The sequence below is a fragment of the Ochotona curzoniae genome, unplaced genomic scaffold (genome assembly GCF_017591425.1).
Source record: "Ochotona curzoniae isolate NIBS_2020 unplaced genomic scaffold, NIBS_Ocur_1.0 contig_2927, whole genome shotgun sequence".
Taxonomy (NCBI): domain Eukaryota; kingdom Metazoa; phylum Chordata; class Mammalia; order Lagomorpha; family Ochotonidae; genus Ochotona; species Ochotona curzoniae.
Genome location: NW_024465654.1, coordinates 7,518,088 through 7,531,495, shown reverse-complemented (window position 1 = coordinate 7,531,495; position 13,408 = coordinate 7,518,088). Strand labels below are relative to the sequence as shown.

Genomic DNA, 13,408 nt, shown 5'->3' with positions numbered 1-13,408 from the left:
GCAGGGGAAGGCCGCGGGACTGGCCGAGCGCTGCCAGGACCCTGCTCTCCGCACAGCTCGTCCTCCCCTCCGGGGGAAGACTTGTCTCCGCCCAGGCCCGGGGGCCGCTCCTGCATCCTGTGGGGGAGGTATGGCAGTCCTCTCCCCGCCACGTCCACCCAGGACCACGCCTTGGCACGCTGGGCCCTGGCCCCAGGCCGGCGCTGTTGGCAGTGCCCATTGAGGTGTGACATGGGCAGGGCACAGTGTGTGAGCCCTGTCCTTTGTTCAGCCCTTATCTCTCCGTTTTGGTAAGATGAATTTCAGGCGCGTTTTAGTGTTACAAGTGATGTCCTTGCTCGTGTCCATGCCGCACAGCGTGGGGGAGCAGGCTTGCTGTCCGCCCGACGTGTCCCAGCACTGTTACATAAGAATCGTTTCCAGGGCCTGGCAGCGTGGCCTAGTGGCCTTGAACGCGCCAGGATCCCATATGGGCGCCGGTTCTAATCCCAGCAGCTCCACTTCCAATCCAGCTCCCTGCTTGTGACCTGGGAAAGCAGTTGAGAATGGTCCAAAGCCTTGGGACCTTGCACCCACATGGGAGACCTGGAAGAGGTTCCTGGTTCCCAGCTTCGGATTGGCACAGCCCCAGCCATTGCGCTCACTTGGGGAGTGAATCATCGGACGGAAGATCTTCCTTTCTGTCTCTTCTCCTCTCTGTATATCTGACTTTGTAATAAAATAAATAAATCCTAAAAAAAAAAAAAATCGTTTCCAAACCCAATGTCAAGAGACTGTCCTCTGCTCTCCGCCAAGACTTCCTTCTGCAGGGTTAGCGCTACAGTTTAGGCTTTGGTTTATTTTGAGATGCTTTTCAGATAGGGCATTATGCAAGTATTTGACCTCATTCTTCTGCGTCTGGACAATCCAGGTTTCTAAGATGGTCCTTTCCCTACTGAACCCTCTTGGCATCCTTCTCAAGAATCCTTTGACCAAATATCAAAGGGTTTATTTCTGGATTCTGTTCTATTCCAGCTATTGGGGACATTTAAACAATGACTGATTGATGCTACAGAGAAATGATACTGGTGCTATGGAAATATTGAAGGACACCCATGGGTTAGATACAAAGCAGGTATGGATAAAACACCAGGATGCCTGGACACCTGCTGGGTGGGGACTGAGATGGGCGAGGCCACTCACGGTGGGAGATGCGCACGCTCAGTCCACTCAATCTTCCTTTCTTCTTGGGAGTACATGTGGAATCTTCTTCAAAGAGAAAGTTACAAATAAACATTGCAAGATGTGCTGAAAACATCAGCCTACCACAGATGTCTAATGGCATCTTGAAGCTCACCATCCGTGTCCTGCACTCCACGCCTCCTGCTCACAAAACCCCTCGGCAGGGACCCTCGGCAGCGACCCTCAGCTCTGCATTCCAGAGCCTTCCTGGTCACGCTGCTGGAGCTGCAGAGGTTCTCTTTGCACCTGTGCCCTCTAAGTCATTCTGCACTCTGGCCCTGAATGAGGCCTGGGCAGAGCCACTTGCAAGCCCCAGGTGGATCGCCTTCTCGCTGATGTTGAGTGCCACCTCCCACACAGCTGTGCCAGCTCCCTCCATGCTCCTCCCTCTCTCCCCTCTTCTCCCTGAAGGGGTAAAACAGGGGTTTCAGCCCAGCATCCCTTCAACAGAGGGGTCTCCACTGGCCATTCCCGCCAGAGCTGCCCCTCACACCTGTGGTGCAGGTACCCAGAGCATCCACATTCCTGGGTGCTGATGGTCATCACACCAGCACAAGGGCCTGGTCTCATTTGCTCTCGATTCATTAGGCCTAGAGCTGCACCTGGGACAGAGGCAGCTGTTCAGTAAGTCTGTGTCGAGGACTGAATCTGCTTTCTGGCACTGCGAAATGAATCCCAGTTGTTCCTGGGAGGGACGCTGTTGCAGCGGTGGAGGTGAGCAGTTGCTGGGGCCAGACAGGCCTGGCTCAGATGAAAGGCAGGGAGGTGGACAAGGGAGAGTGGGCGGATCTGAGCAGCTGTTCAACTGCACCGTACCCAGCTGGCTGTGATGGTGGTGCCATGAGCAGGATGATGAGAGGTCACGGGCTCTGTTTTTATTGTAGCAGGGCAGGTCAACAACAGGGATTCAAGAAGAGGCATGTGACTCGCTCTGGAGACACTTTGGGAATTGTCTGCATGAAAGTGCTAATTGGACCTGTGGGGCCTACGAGACTAGACAGGCAGGACAGGCATGCTTGAGAGGAGGGCTGGCCCCGGGTGCCTACTGCTCGCCGTGGTGCGGGGCCTGCAGATTGTTCTCTAGTCTCCATCCCCGCAGTGCCCTGCGAACCCTGTTAACCCATCAGTCTGCAGACTGTGCCCGCCTACATCCACACACATACACCCATACAACACACACACAGATACACGCACCAATGTTTACACGCGTATGCATCCTCACGTGGAACCTCAGCGCCCTCTTCGCCTCCACGAGCAGATGCTGTCACGCCTCATTCCCTGTGGGGCCCTTAAGGATGGGCCTGGCACAAGGGGAAGGGGCTGCCCTGGCCTCTGGCTTCATCTCTGCAGTGGCTCCTCCTGCTTGCTGTGGGTCAGCAGCTGCACTGGCGCATGGCTGCGGCCCTCCTCTTGCCTGGGCCCGGCAGAGGGCCCTGCCTGGACTCACCCTTCAGCCTGCCAAGCTGTACACTTTGTGACGTTCCAGCTCTAGCAGGAGCACCGTGTCCTGTTCACTGAGCTTGTTCCCTTGTGGGGCCTTTCTGAGGCCTCACTCCTGCTGACGTCTCCATGAGCAACACAGAAATGATAGTCTCCCAAGGCGTGGCAGAGGCCCACGCCTGCCCTCCTACAACAAAAACAGAGTCTGTGATCTCCTTCAGGGACCGCCTGTCACAGTTTTTCCCAGGCCATTAGCAGAGAGCTGGATTGAAAGTGAAGCTGTTGAGACTCAAACTTGTGCCCAAATAGAATTTCGGCATCACAGATGGCGGCTTAACCTGTTGCACCACAACACTGGCCCCTAAAGCTTTAAACAATCTAGAATCCCAAAGAGTAAAAACTTATTGTCCTGAACACCAACCTGCTCCTCTCTGTTTACTTTCTAGTGTCTTCCAGATCTTTCTGTGTCTGTGTGCTGTGGACATAAACAGAAAAGAACAGGCGGAAGTTTGAGGCTGCGTGCCAGGTGTGTGGCAGACACAGGCATCTCCAGCTGGGGCGGGCAGAGACGTAAACCCTGCCAACACCCCGCTCTCCACCCCAGTTGGAATGTGGTGGCCCTGAGCATCGGTGACCTCCCTCAGGAGACTGTGCCCTGGCTCTTCCTGCTGCCCCTGGGCGGGCGGGCACCAGAGGCGGAAGCAGGGTGCCCGTCCGGGGTCAGAGAGGATGTGGAGAGGGAGAATGGCTGCTCTGTGTCTTGTTTCTGGCAACATCTTGATGCCTTGAGCTTGTTGTTTTTTTATTTTTTTGAAATTTGTATTAGAACAAATTCATGTGTTTCATATGTAGTTTTAATCACATAATGATACATCCTGCCTCCCTTCCCTCCTCCTTACGTTCTTTATTTTCTTTTTGTTTTTGTGATAACATACTTTTAATTTGCTTTACAGTCACAGGCTTAATGCTCCACTAAATGCAAAGTTCACAAGTGGAAGCGAAAGTTCACTGTTCAACAGAAATAGGAACAAAAGTCTCAGGACGACGGTCTCGCGTCTGCACGTCACGACCTTTTTGAGCTGTATATACTAATCGTCACAAAGCACAGAGAACAGATGACGTTTGTCTTGTGGAGACTGGCTGATCTTACTAATCATACTGGCTCCCCATTGCGTCCATTTTGTTGCAAGACAAGATTTCATTCTCTTTGATGGCTGAGTAACATTCCTTAGCGCATGCATGCCATGCTTTCTTTCTCCAGTCACCAGTTGGTGGACGTCTGGGTTGGTTTCCTATCTCAGCCATTGTGAACTGAAGGACTGCAAGCACAGGATATAGACGACTCTCATATGCTCATTTCATTTCATTTCCCTCGGTAGATTCCAGCAGCGGGGTGGCTGAGTCTTCTTGAGTCTGTTTTCGGGCCTCTGAGGAGTCTCTTACTCTCCCCCATGGTTGCAGCACTGGTTGACCTTCCCAACAACAGTGGCTTAGGGAACCTTTTCTCTCCGCATCCTTGCCAGCATTTGTTGTTTTTGATGTTCAGGTGTTGGCCATTTTAACGAGGGTGATGTGAAACCTCGCTGTGGTTTTCATTTGCAGTTCCCTGATGACTAGTGATCCTGCTGTTCCCTCTTGTACCTGTTTTGATCCTGGTCTTTGCCCATTTAAAAAATAGATGTATTTATCCTATTAGAAAGTCTGACTTACAGAGAGAAAGATCTTCCATCCACAGGTTCACTTCTCAAGTGGCCACAATGGCCCAGCTGAGCTGATCCAAAGGCAGAAGCCAGGAGCCACCTCCGCTGCCCATGCAGCTGCAGGGCCTTTGCTGCTTGTGCCCCAAGAAGCCTTAGCCCAGGCCGGTGTCTTGCAGACATTCCCAGTGTTTCCCTCTAGTAATGTAATGGTTTCGTGCCTCCATGGAGGATTGAAATTTGTATAGAATATGAGGTGGGGTCTTGTTTCCTACTTCTGCACGTGGAAATCTAATTTTCACACCATTTGCTGAAGCAGTCCCTTGCCCAGAGACTGATGTTAGCTCCTTTGTTTGTTGTAGATGCGTGGACTAACTTCTGGGCTTTCCCACCTGACCTGTCGGATGTGTATCCATAGCTATGCCAGTGCCAGGCTGCTTGGATTATAACTACCCTGAGGTATGTCTTAAAATACAATATTGTGATGCCTCCAGCTTTGATCCCTTATTGTTTAAGATTATTTTAGCTATTTGGGGTCTCTTGTGTTTTAAATTTTTTTGCTAGATCCAAGACAAATGTCCTTGATATTCTCATCAGGATTGCATGAATCTGTAAGTTGCTTTGGATAGTACAGACATTTCAATGATATTAATCCTTGAAATCTGCGAACACAGGAGACGGTTCCACGTTTTCGTGTCTTCTTTCATCATTATTTTTTGGAGATCATTCATATGCTTGGTCATTCAATGGGATTGAGCTGACCACTTCTGTATCAGCCATGGCACGTTTGCGTATTGGCTTGTGTGTGCTGCTTCTGCATCCTGTGGCTTTGGGGACCTCCCTTGAGGTGCAAAAGTGGGTGCTTTTGTCTGCTCTCAGTCTCGGTTTCACTGCTTCTTTATGGGTGGCTCTGCCTGCCCTGCTCTTGGCACTTCCCTGGACGTTGGTGCCTCTGCGAGTTCTAATTCCTCCTGGGCAGTGTGTTTTGAGTCACTCTTCTGACCCCGTCTTTGCAGTTTGTAGAGGGCCTTTCTCTGTTGATGGGGCGCTTACCTAGTGCCCACGTCTCTGGGACTGAGCTCAGAACCAGGACATGTCCCTTGAGGGTACGTGGGACACCGTGTGAAAGCACTAGAACTTTGTCAATGTTTATATCTTGTGCTAACAAAAGCCAAACTGTGTGTCATTGACATCAGTTCTTGAGTAGGCAGCAACGCCACACTCAGTAATGTGGAGTGGAACTGCCAGGTGTGGGGCAGGCATCCCTGTGCCCCTTGGCCCCCTAGGAAGGGACAACAGCTCCAAAAGTGCCCCAGCAGCCCCCGGTGGCATTGCATCCACACTGGTTATTTCCAAGTCCTGAAACGCAAGTATGCCTGGATAAGGGGATTCGATGGGGATACTTAGTGAAAGCAAACTTTACAAAAATTCAAGTGACTTAAAATGTTGGCAGTTGCACCAGCAGCATAATCACACCTCCCCTGACGGTGGCTTCTCCCCCACTGTCCGGGTCGCCAGCAGTACCAGCAGCTTCCATCCCAGGCCCTTTGCCCTGCTGACCCCTCAGCCTCCCCCCTTTCCTGAGGTCTCAACAGGGCTCACTGCCTCCCCTTGTTGCCCACACCAACCTACCCCTGCCCTCCTTTTGCCCCTCTGACTGCTTTATTGTTCTGATTTTTTTAAAAAGTTTTTTGTTTGAAAGGCAAAGTTACAGGGAAAGGCAGAAAGGTAACTTCCATTCCGCTGTCCAGTCTGCAAAGGCCTCCACTAGCTAGGGTTGGGCTGGGCTGCAGTCAGGAACCTGGAACTCCATCTGGTCTTCCCCAGGAGCTGCAAGTCTTGTGCTACCTTCTCAGGTGCACTAACAGGGGCTGGATCAGAAACGAAGCAACAGAGATCCGAACCCGCAGTCATGGGGATTGCTGGTGTCACAGGAGCTGGCTTAACCTGCTGCACCGCAATGCCAGCCCCTTTTCATCTCGATACCCCTCACAGTTCACATGTAAATCAATGTTGTGTGTGACACCTACTTGGATACAGCTCCAGGTGGCCCCTCCCGGCTCCTGTACTGCCAGTGCCCACGGCAGAGCCCAGGCTACTGCAGACAACATAGAAGTGGCAGTAAAGGCAAGAAAGTCATGGAGCACATGTAATCTTGGCAGGCCTAACGCCAGCTCCCCAGGAGCTGGTGGATTTGAGAATGGGGGGAATCTAGCCAGTTTGCCAGCTGTGGCCGCCTCTCAGCTTCTCAGCCGTGCGTACAGGTGGAAAGCCACCGGGCGGAGGTTCACATCTCATGCAGCCCTGAGAGGAGCTGGGACGGAGAGGGCAGGCAGGGGAGTTAGCTCCATCTGTGTGCTCGGCAGGTGCTCTGCCTTTGCCTCTGGAGTCCCGGCACGCTCCCGGGCTTGGCTGTGGTGTTCACAGTGGGACCTCTGCCATGGGTTTCACTGCTTGGGTCTGTGGCTACCTCTGTGCAGACGCTCCCTGGCCAGTCTGGCCAGGGCCACGAAGTCTGGTTTGTTTCTGCAGAGGGCAGAAGACTTCGCTTGTGATGTCTAGATTGGGTTTTTTTTTTTCTTCCACTCAGCCCCCCTTCTCCTCATCCCAGTGGAAAATGTGTGTGTGGATGTCTGTGGGCGGGGGGGGGGGGGCGCAGAGCAGAGAGCAGTCAGCTGCAGAAGGGGCCATGGAAAGCTGTCTCCCGCCTCCTGGGCTCACACCTGCTGCTCTGGCCTTTTAAGATCCAAGTCGGATGGCGCCTCCCTAGGCAGCAGAACGGAGGGTCAGTGGCTGAGCTGCCACCGCACAGGCATGAAGAGCTCTAAGAGGACAGAAGCAAAGCATGGAGAGGCAGTGGCTCAGTGCACCAGGTGAGCCCACACCCATCTAGAAAGCTGCAGCGTGCGGGGAGTGGGAAGCAGCCTGCTCTGCCTGTCCCCACGGGGCGAGTGGGACTCCTCACTGCCTCGTGTGCCCGGAGGGAGTGGCTGGCACAGCCCCGGGAGGAGCTGCCAGCTCCGAGTGCTTACGTGGCAGGCTGCTTCCTGCCCTCCTCTCTGTCTTTTTCCATGTCCTTGCTGTCCCCTTCTTGTTTTTTATTGTCATGGTCACGCTTGACACACACTGTGACCGACTTGTCTCTGAGACCTGTGTCCTGTGTCGGTGATGTGGTGGGTGGTGTGTGCCAAGGGCCTGCGACTTCTTGCCTGGGGTGCACTAGGTGACTGTGCCCTGTGGGGAGGTGGGGGCTGGGGCAGGGCCATGAGCACAGGCTACTGCTTTCTAGAGTCTTCACTGTGCACCCTGGGGGGTCCGCTGTCCAGCCTGTGCCGGGCCAGTGTGGTCTCGGTGGAAGCTGTCACACACTGCGTTTTAGGGTGATGAGGGTGAGCTCGGGAGGGGCGTGCTGACCCCCTGCTTGCTGCCCTGTGGTGAGGACACCCTCCCACCCCCCCAGCCCTGCACTCTGTGCCTGATGCTGTCCTCCTTACAGCTGCTTGCTGTGCCAGTCCCTCAGTCGCCAAACACCCCTGAGGGCAAGACTTAGTCCCGGGTGCATCTGCGTCCCTCGTGACCACAGCGAGGCTGGCAGTGAGGAGGAGTCGCGGGCGGCACACCCAGCTTTTGTTTACCTGCTAAGTGTAGTGTACCATTTAGTGTGTAATAGGCTTACATTTGTAATATGTATGAACACATGATTTATGTTAAATGTATTTCACATAAATAATATGCTTTATAACAATGTAAGTCATGTACATAAAATGCTATATGCAATATATAATAGGTAAAACATGTTTTATATATCCTTTATAGATTTACAAAGTATATTTAGACAACTATAAATATGTAGTACATGACATTTTATAATAGTACACATTTTATACTTATTTTTGCATAAATACATAAGGTTTAAATCGTGGCAGTACAAACACTACGTCCCCACTGGTGTTGGTGGCATGGCGTGCTCACCTCTGCCTGCGGTGTCTTGCCAGAGCTCTTCCGGGAAGCAGAGGTGGGCTTTGCAGCCTGGTTGAACTGGCAGCTCGCGGCTGTGCTGTTGACCTCCGTGGCCCGTGGCAGCCACCCTCAGCAGCTGGGTCGTCCTTCTCTGTCTCCCCGATGTGCTGCACCCCTGGGAGGATGCCGAGCCCCTCCCCTCCGGATCATGCAGGCCCCCATGGCATCTATCTGCTTGACTCAGTCGGGACAACCCCCGTGCTCCGCTCTGCCCCTGGCGCACGCTGGCCATCGGTAAACACAGTGCCGAGGGAAGACAATCTTCATGACAACGAAGGGAGGCAGTTCATGTCAACAGCAAACAGACCTGATGAGGACGGCATGTTTAGTCTGGGGTCCTGTGTCTGAAGCTCTGAACTGTATTAGATTCCAAGAGGTGGGACCTGGGACCCAAAACAGCCTTCAGATCTTGAAAGTGGGCCTGGCGCAGTAGCCTAGTGGGTAAAGTCTTCACTTTGCACACACTGGTATCCCATATGGGTGCCTATCCATGTCCCAGCTGTTTCACTTCCCTTCCAGCTTCCTGCCTGTGGCCTGGGAAGGCAGCAGAGCATGGCCCAAAACCTTGGGACCCCGCACCGGCGTGGGAGACCCAGAAGTCTCTCCTGACTCTTGGCTTCAGATTGGTTCAGCTCTGGCCACTGGGGCCACTTGGGGTGTGAACCAGTGGATGGAAGATCTTTCTCTTTATCTCTCCTTCTCTCTGTAAATCAGACTTTCCAATTAAAAAAAAAAAAAAAACCTGAAAAAGAAGGTATTCTTGGAAGTTTGCAGTTAGGAGTCAGACATTTGCTTGAATTAAAGTCTGTTGATTGAAGTGAAACAATGTAAAGATGTTCCAAGGCCTGGGTCCACGCGGCTTGTCCGGGTGCGGTTCGCGCTGTCCACGCGGCTTGTCCGGGTGCGGTTCGCGCTGTCCACGCGGCTTGTCCGGGTGCGGTTCGCGCTGTCCACGCGGCTTGTCCGGGTGCGGTTCGCGCTGTCCACGCGGCTTGTCCGGGTGCGGTTCGCGCTGTCCACGCGGCTTGTCCGGGTGCGGTTCGCGCTGTCCACGCGGCTTGTCCGGGTGCGGTTCGCGCTGTCCACGCGGCTTGTCCGGGTGCGGTTCGCGCTGTCAGCAGCGCGTCATCTCCCCTCACAGAGGCAGCTCTTTCTCTGCAATGTAAGGCAAACGCCATATCCAGCATGGAAAGTAAGATAAAAATAGCCGTGTGTATTTGTAAGCGACTGTGTGTATAAGCAGTGCCTTCCCCGTGGGAGAGACGGAGTAGAATGCAAGTGTGGGCGGCAGTTTGATTATGGAGCTCTGTCATCTGCTTTTAGAGACATTTCCAGGAAAGTGCTGGACTAATTGAATGTATTATTCATCCTCGAATTTTCCAGGGCATAACCTATACAAAGGAGAAAAGAACGGTGTGAGTTGGTGTGAGTTGGCCCCACCCTGTGGCTCTTTGTCGTAGGAAGCAGTGCAGGTGCAGAGTTTCCCGGGGAGGAAAGGAGGTCCTCGCTGGAAGGGGGGAGCGGGGAGGGCATCCTCTTTCTTGGCCAAGTCAGGTCTTGTGTGGCTGCTGGCTTCAGCCGGGGAAGCAGCCCTGGCTCTGGTCTGTCACATCACCTGCTGTTGAGAAAGTCACTTTCTGTGTGTGCTTTCTTGGGATGAAACAGCCTCACACAGCTGGTCTGGAACCTGAGAATTCTGTCTCTTGCAGGTTAACTGTGGGGTGAAATAAAAGCGTGAATCAGCCCATCTTGCCAGGATCCCCCTCTCTAGGCTGCCAGGAAGGCCAGCCCTTCACTCTTACAGACTTGGGTCAGAAGTTTTCATAGCGTCCCCTCTGCCTTCCTAATGCCATGTGTCCTCCAGAGCCCAGCTAACCATCTCCTCAACACCTAGCTGTGTCTCCTCTCTCCCGTGTTCATTAGCCTCAGCCCCGGGAAGGCAGGGCTGTGCACCTGTGCCTGTCCTCTGCTGGCTGCTGGAGCAGCTGGAGTCCTTGGACGCACAATCTTGGTGATGTTTTGGATGCTGACTCTTCGGAGTGGTGTTGAATAATCTAGGTTCCCTCAAGCACTAAGGGAGTGTGGCTGCTGTCGTTTTATTAGGAGGAAACTGATAATACAAACAAGAGCTGTTTGGAGTTTACTAACATGAGCCATTTAATATTATGCATCTCCTGGGTCCTCCAAGTTGTACACTTCAGGAAAAAGAAGCAGGACTGCTAGGGAATGCCGGGTCTCTACAATAAGGACTGCCACGTTTCTTTGGCTTTGTGGAATATGTAGTGAAACACCTGATGCGAAGCTCCACATGTTAGTCACGCGAGGGTTGACTGTGCCCACATGGAGTGGTTATTTGGGACAGAGCAGGAGAGCGTGCTGCTAAGTGTGCTGGGTTCTCTCTGTCTTTTTCCTTGCATTTACCAGCTGCAGTGGCGGTCAGTGTTGCCAAACACTTTTCAGAGTTGTCACGAAAGTGGTCATTACAGTTGCTGTCTAGATCCGGCGATTCTGCCCACACATCCTTAGAGAAGTTTATTAGGACTGGGAGGCCCTGAGCAAGCCTCGTGTGCCTGGCTGCAGCTGCCTTATCCGGCTCATGGAGCTGCGATTCCACATTCAGGGTGACATGAGGGTTAAGCTGGTTGGCATATGCACAAAGCCTGGAGTTGGGCAAACATGAGAAATGGTGCCTTTGATAGAAATGTTGAAGCCGTGTAAGATCTCTTGGGAGGCAGCTCTCGTGCTTCCTAAAAACGCAGCCAGAAGCCTGCTTGATCGTGCTTCTCTTGTGTGTGAAGCCTTGTTGGGGATCTCTCACTCGCTGTCTGGAACCAGCATGCATGTGCCCTGGCACTGCACACATCATGTGAGGGTGTGACTGTGGCTTGCTGTCTTGTGCTCGGTGAGGCAGCTGTAAGCTTGGACTCCTAGATCTTCCAGCCATGACATGGAACAGCCCTTCTCCATGGACCAGACACACTCCAACAGAACACAGGCTCTAACAGTGAATACTGCTGATACTAATGTCTGTTGGATTTAGGTCTCATTTTTAGGTATTTTTTTTTTTAGACTTCTTTCCTGCAAAATGAGCATTCCTGCATTTGCTACCTAGGAAATCTAATCAACCTTAAAAAAAGAAAAAAAAAAAAGCTTATTTGAAGCTTTGTGGTACAGCTGGTAACATCACTGTCTGCAGTGTGGAATCCCGTGGTAACATCACTGTCTGCAGTGTGGAATCCCGTGGTAACATCACTGTCTGCAGTGTGGAATCCCGTGGTAACATCACTGTCTGCAGTGTGGAATCCCGTGGTAACATCACTGTCTGCAGTGGGAATCCCGTGGTAACATCACTGTCTGCAGTGGGAATCCCGTGGTAACATCACTGTCTGCAGTGGGAATCCCGTGGTAACATCACTGTCTGCAGTGTGGAATCCCGTGGTAACATCACTGTCTGCAGTGGGAATCCCGTGGTAACATCACTGTCTGCAGTGTGGAATCCCGTGGTAACATCACTGTCTGCAGTGTGGAATCCCGTGGTAACATCACTGTCTGCAGTGGGAATCCCGTGGTAACATCACTGTCTGCAGTGGGAATCCCGTGGTAACATCACTGTCTGCAGTGTGGAATCCCGTGGTAACATCACTGTCTGCAGTGGGAATCCCGTGGTAACATCACTGTCTGCAGTGTGGAATCCCGTGGTAACATCACTGTCTGCAGTGTGGAATCCCGTGGTAACATCACTGTCTGCAGTGGGAATCCCGTGGTAACATCACTGTCTGCAGTGTGGAATCCCGTGGTAACATCACTGTCTGCAGTGTGGAATCCCGTGGTAACATCACTGTCTGCAGTGGGAATCCCGTGGTAACATCACTGTCTGCAGTGCGGAATTCCTCGTCCCAGTGGCTTCACTTCTGATCCAGCTCCCTGCTGATGGTCTCAGGGAAAACAGTGGGATGACCCAGGTTCTAGGACCATGGCAACCCACTTGGGGACCTGGATAACTCCTGGCTCCTAATTTTGGCTTGGCCCAGCTCTGGCTATGTGGGAAGTGAGCTGGCAGATGGAAGATCTCTCTCTCCGTCTTTCCCTCTCTCTCCAACTCTTTCGAATAAATAAATACAAGTTTTAAAAATTGAATTTGAGAAACAGAAAGGGGGCTGCTGTCTTCTGATTCACTCCCCCAAATAACTGAAGCGTGTGGGGGCAGGCCCGGCTGAAGCCAAGAACAGATAACTCAGTGTGAGTCATGCACATTGTCAGTGTGAACCCGTCTGCTTCAGCCAACACCATTGCCTCACACAGTGCCCATTAGTGGAAAGCTCAAGTCAGGCCTCTGTAAGTGCCTGTCTAAGGAGCGAGGCAACAGCTCTCACCCCGTCATGGTCTACACTGGCGCTGATCAGCTGGGACATGGTCTACACTGGTGCTGATCTGCTGGCTGTGTGCGCTTTGATGCCATAGTTGGAGGACAGTTTTTCCCTCCTGTTCCTTGCAACCCAGGAAATCAATTACCCCAGTTGTTGTTGCCCTCAGTGGCTGCTTGGTGATGGCAAGTCAGTGGGCAGGACCCAGGGTGCCTGGGCTGATAGGAGTTGGAAAGCTCCTGGTGGATTACACAGCTGTCACCCACATCCTGTGTATTTCAGCTGTTGTAGCCAGGAGCAATGAGTTGTAATGTGGTTTGCACCAGCAATGGTGGAGGTGGAACAGTAGTGGATCCCTGGGTGGGCCTTGGCTATGAGCAGCTTCTGGGTCCTGGGGGGTGCCCAGAGCTGGCCCCTTGGGGCATCTGGTCAATACCCTCCCCTCCCTCTGTGGGAGTTCCAGGGATCGCTGAGCTGACAGTTGGGATGGCCTGCTCTTTGGGCTGCTTTGGAAAGGGACTGCATCATTGTGGATGGGGACTCAGCTCACCTTCCCGGGTAGCACTGACTGCACAGTGCAGATCTAACTGCTGCCCAGTACTTGGGCCTTGTTGGTTAGAAAAGTCTGCAGTCACAGGGCCTTGCACGACAACTGGGGCCAGGACA

At 52.7% G+C, this 13,408-nt stretch overlaps 1 long non-coding RNA gene across 2 annotated transcripts in view; it reads left to right on the top strand.

Moving 5' to 3' along the window:
• Positions 1-13,408, top strand: part of LOC121155512 — a 65,429-nt gene that overhangs the window by 13,445 nt on the left and 38,576 nt on the right. For both annotated transcript variants that reach the window (XR_005883676.1, XR_005883677.1), the window contains exons 2-3: positions 3,108-3,187; positions 4,721-4,817. This is a non-coding gene — a long non-coding RNA (uncharacterized LOC121155512). The remainder of the gene's footprint in view (positions 1-3,107; positions 3,188-4,720; positions 4,818-13,408) is intronic.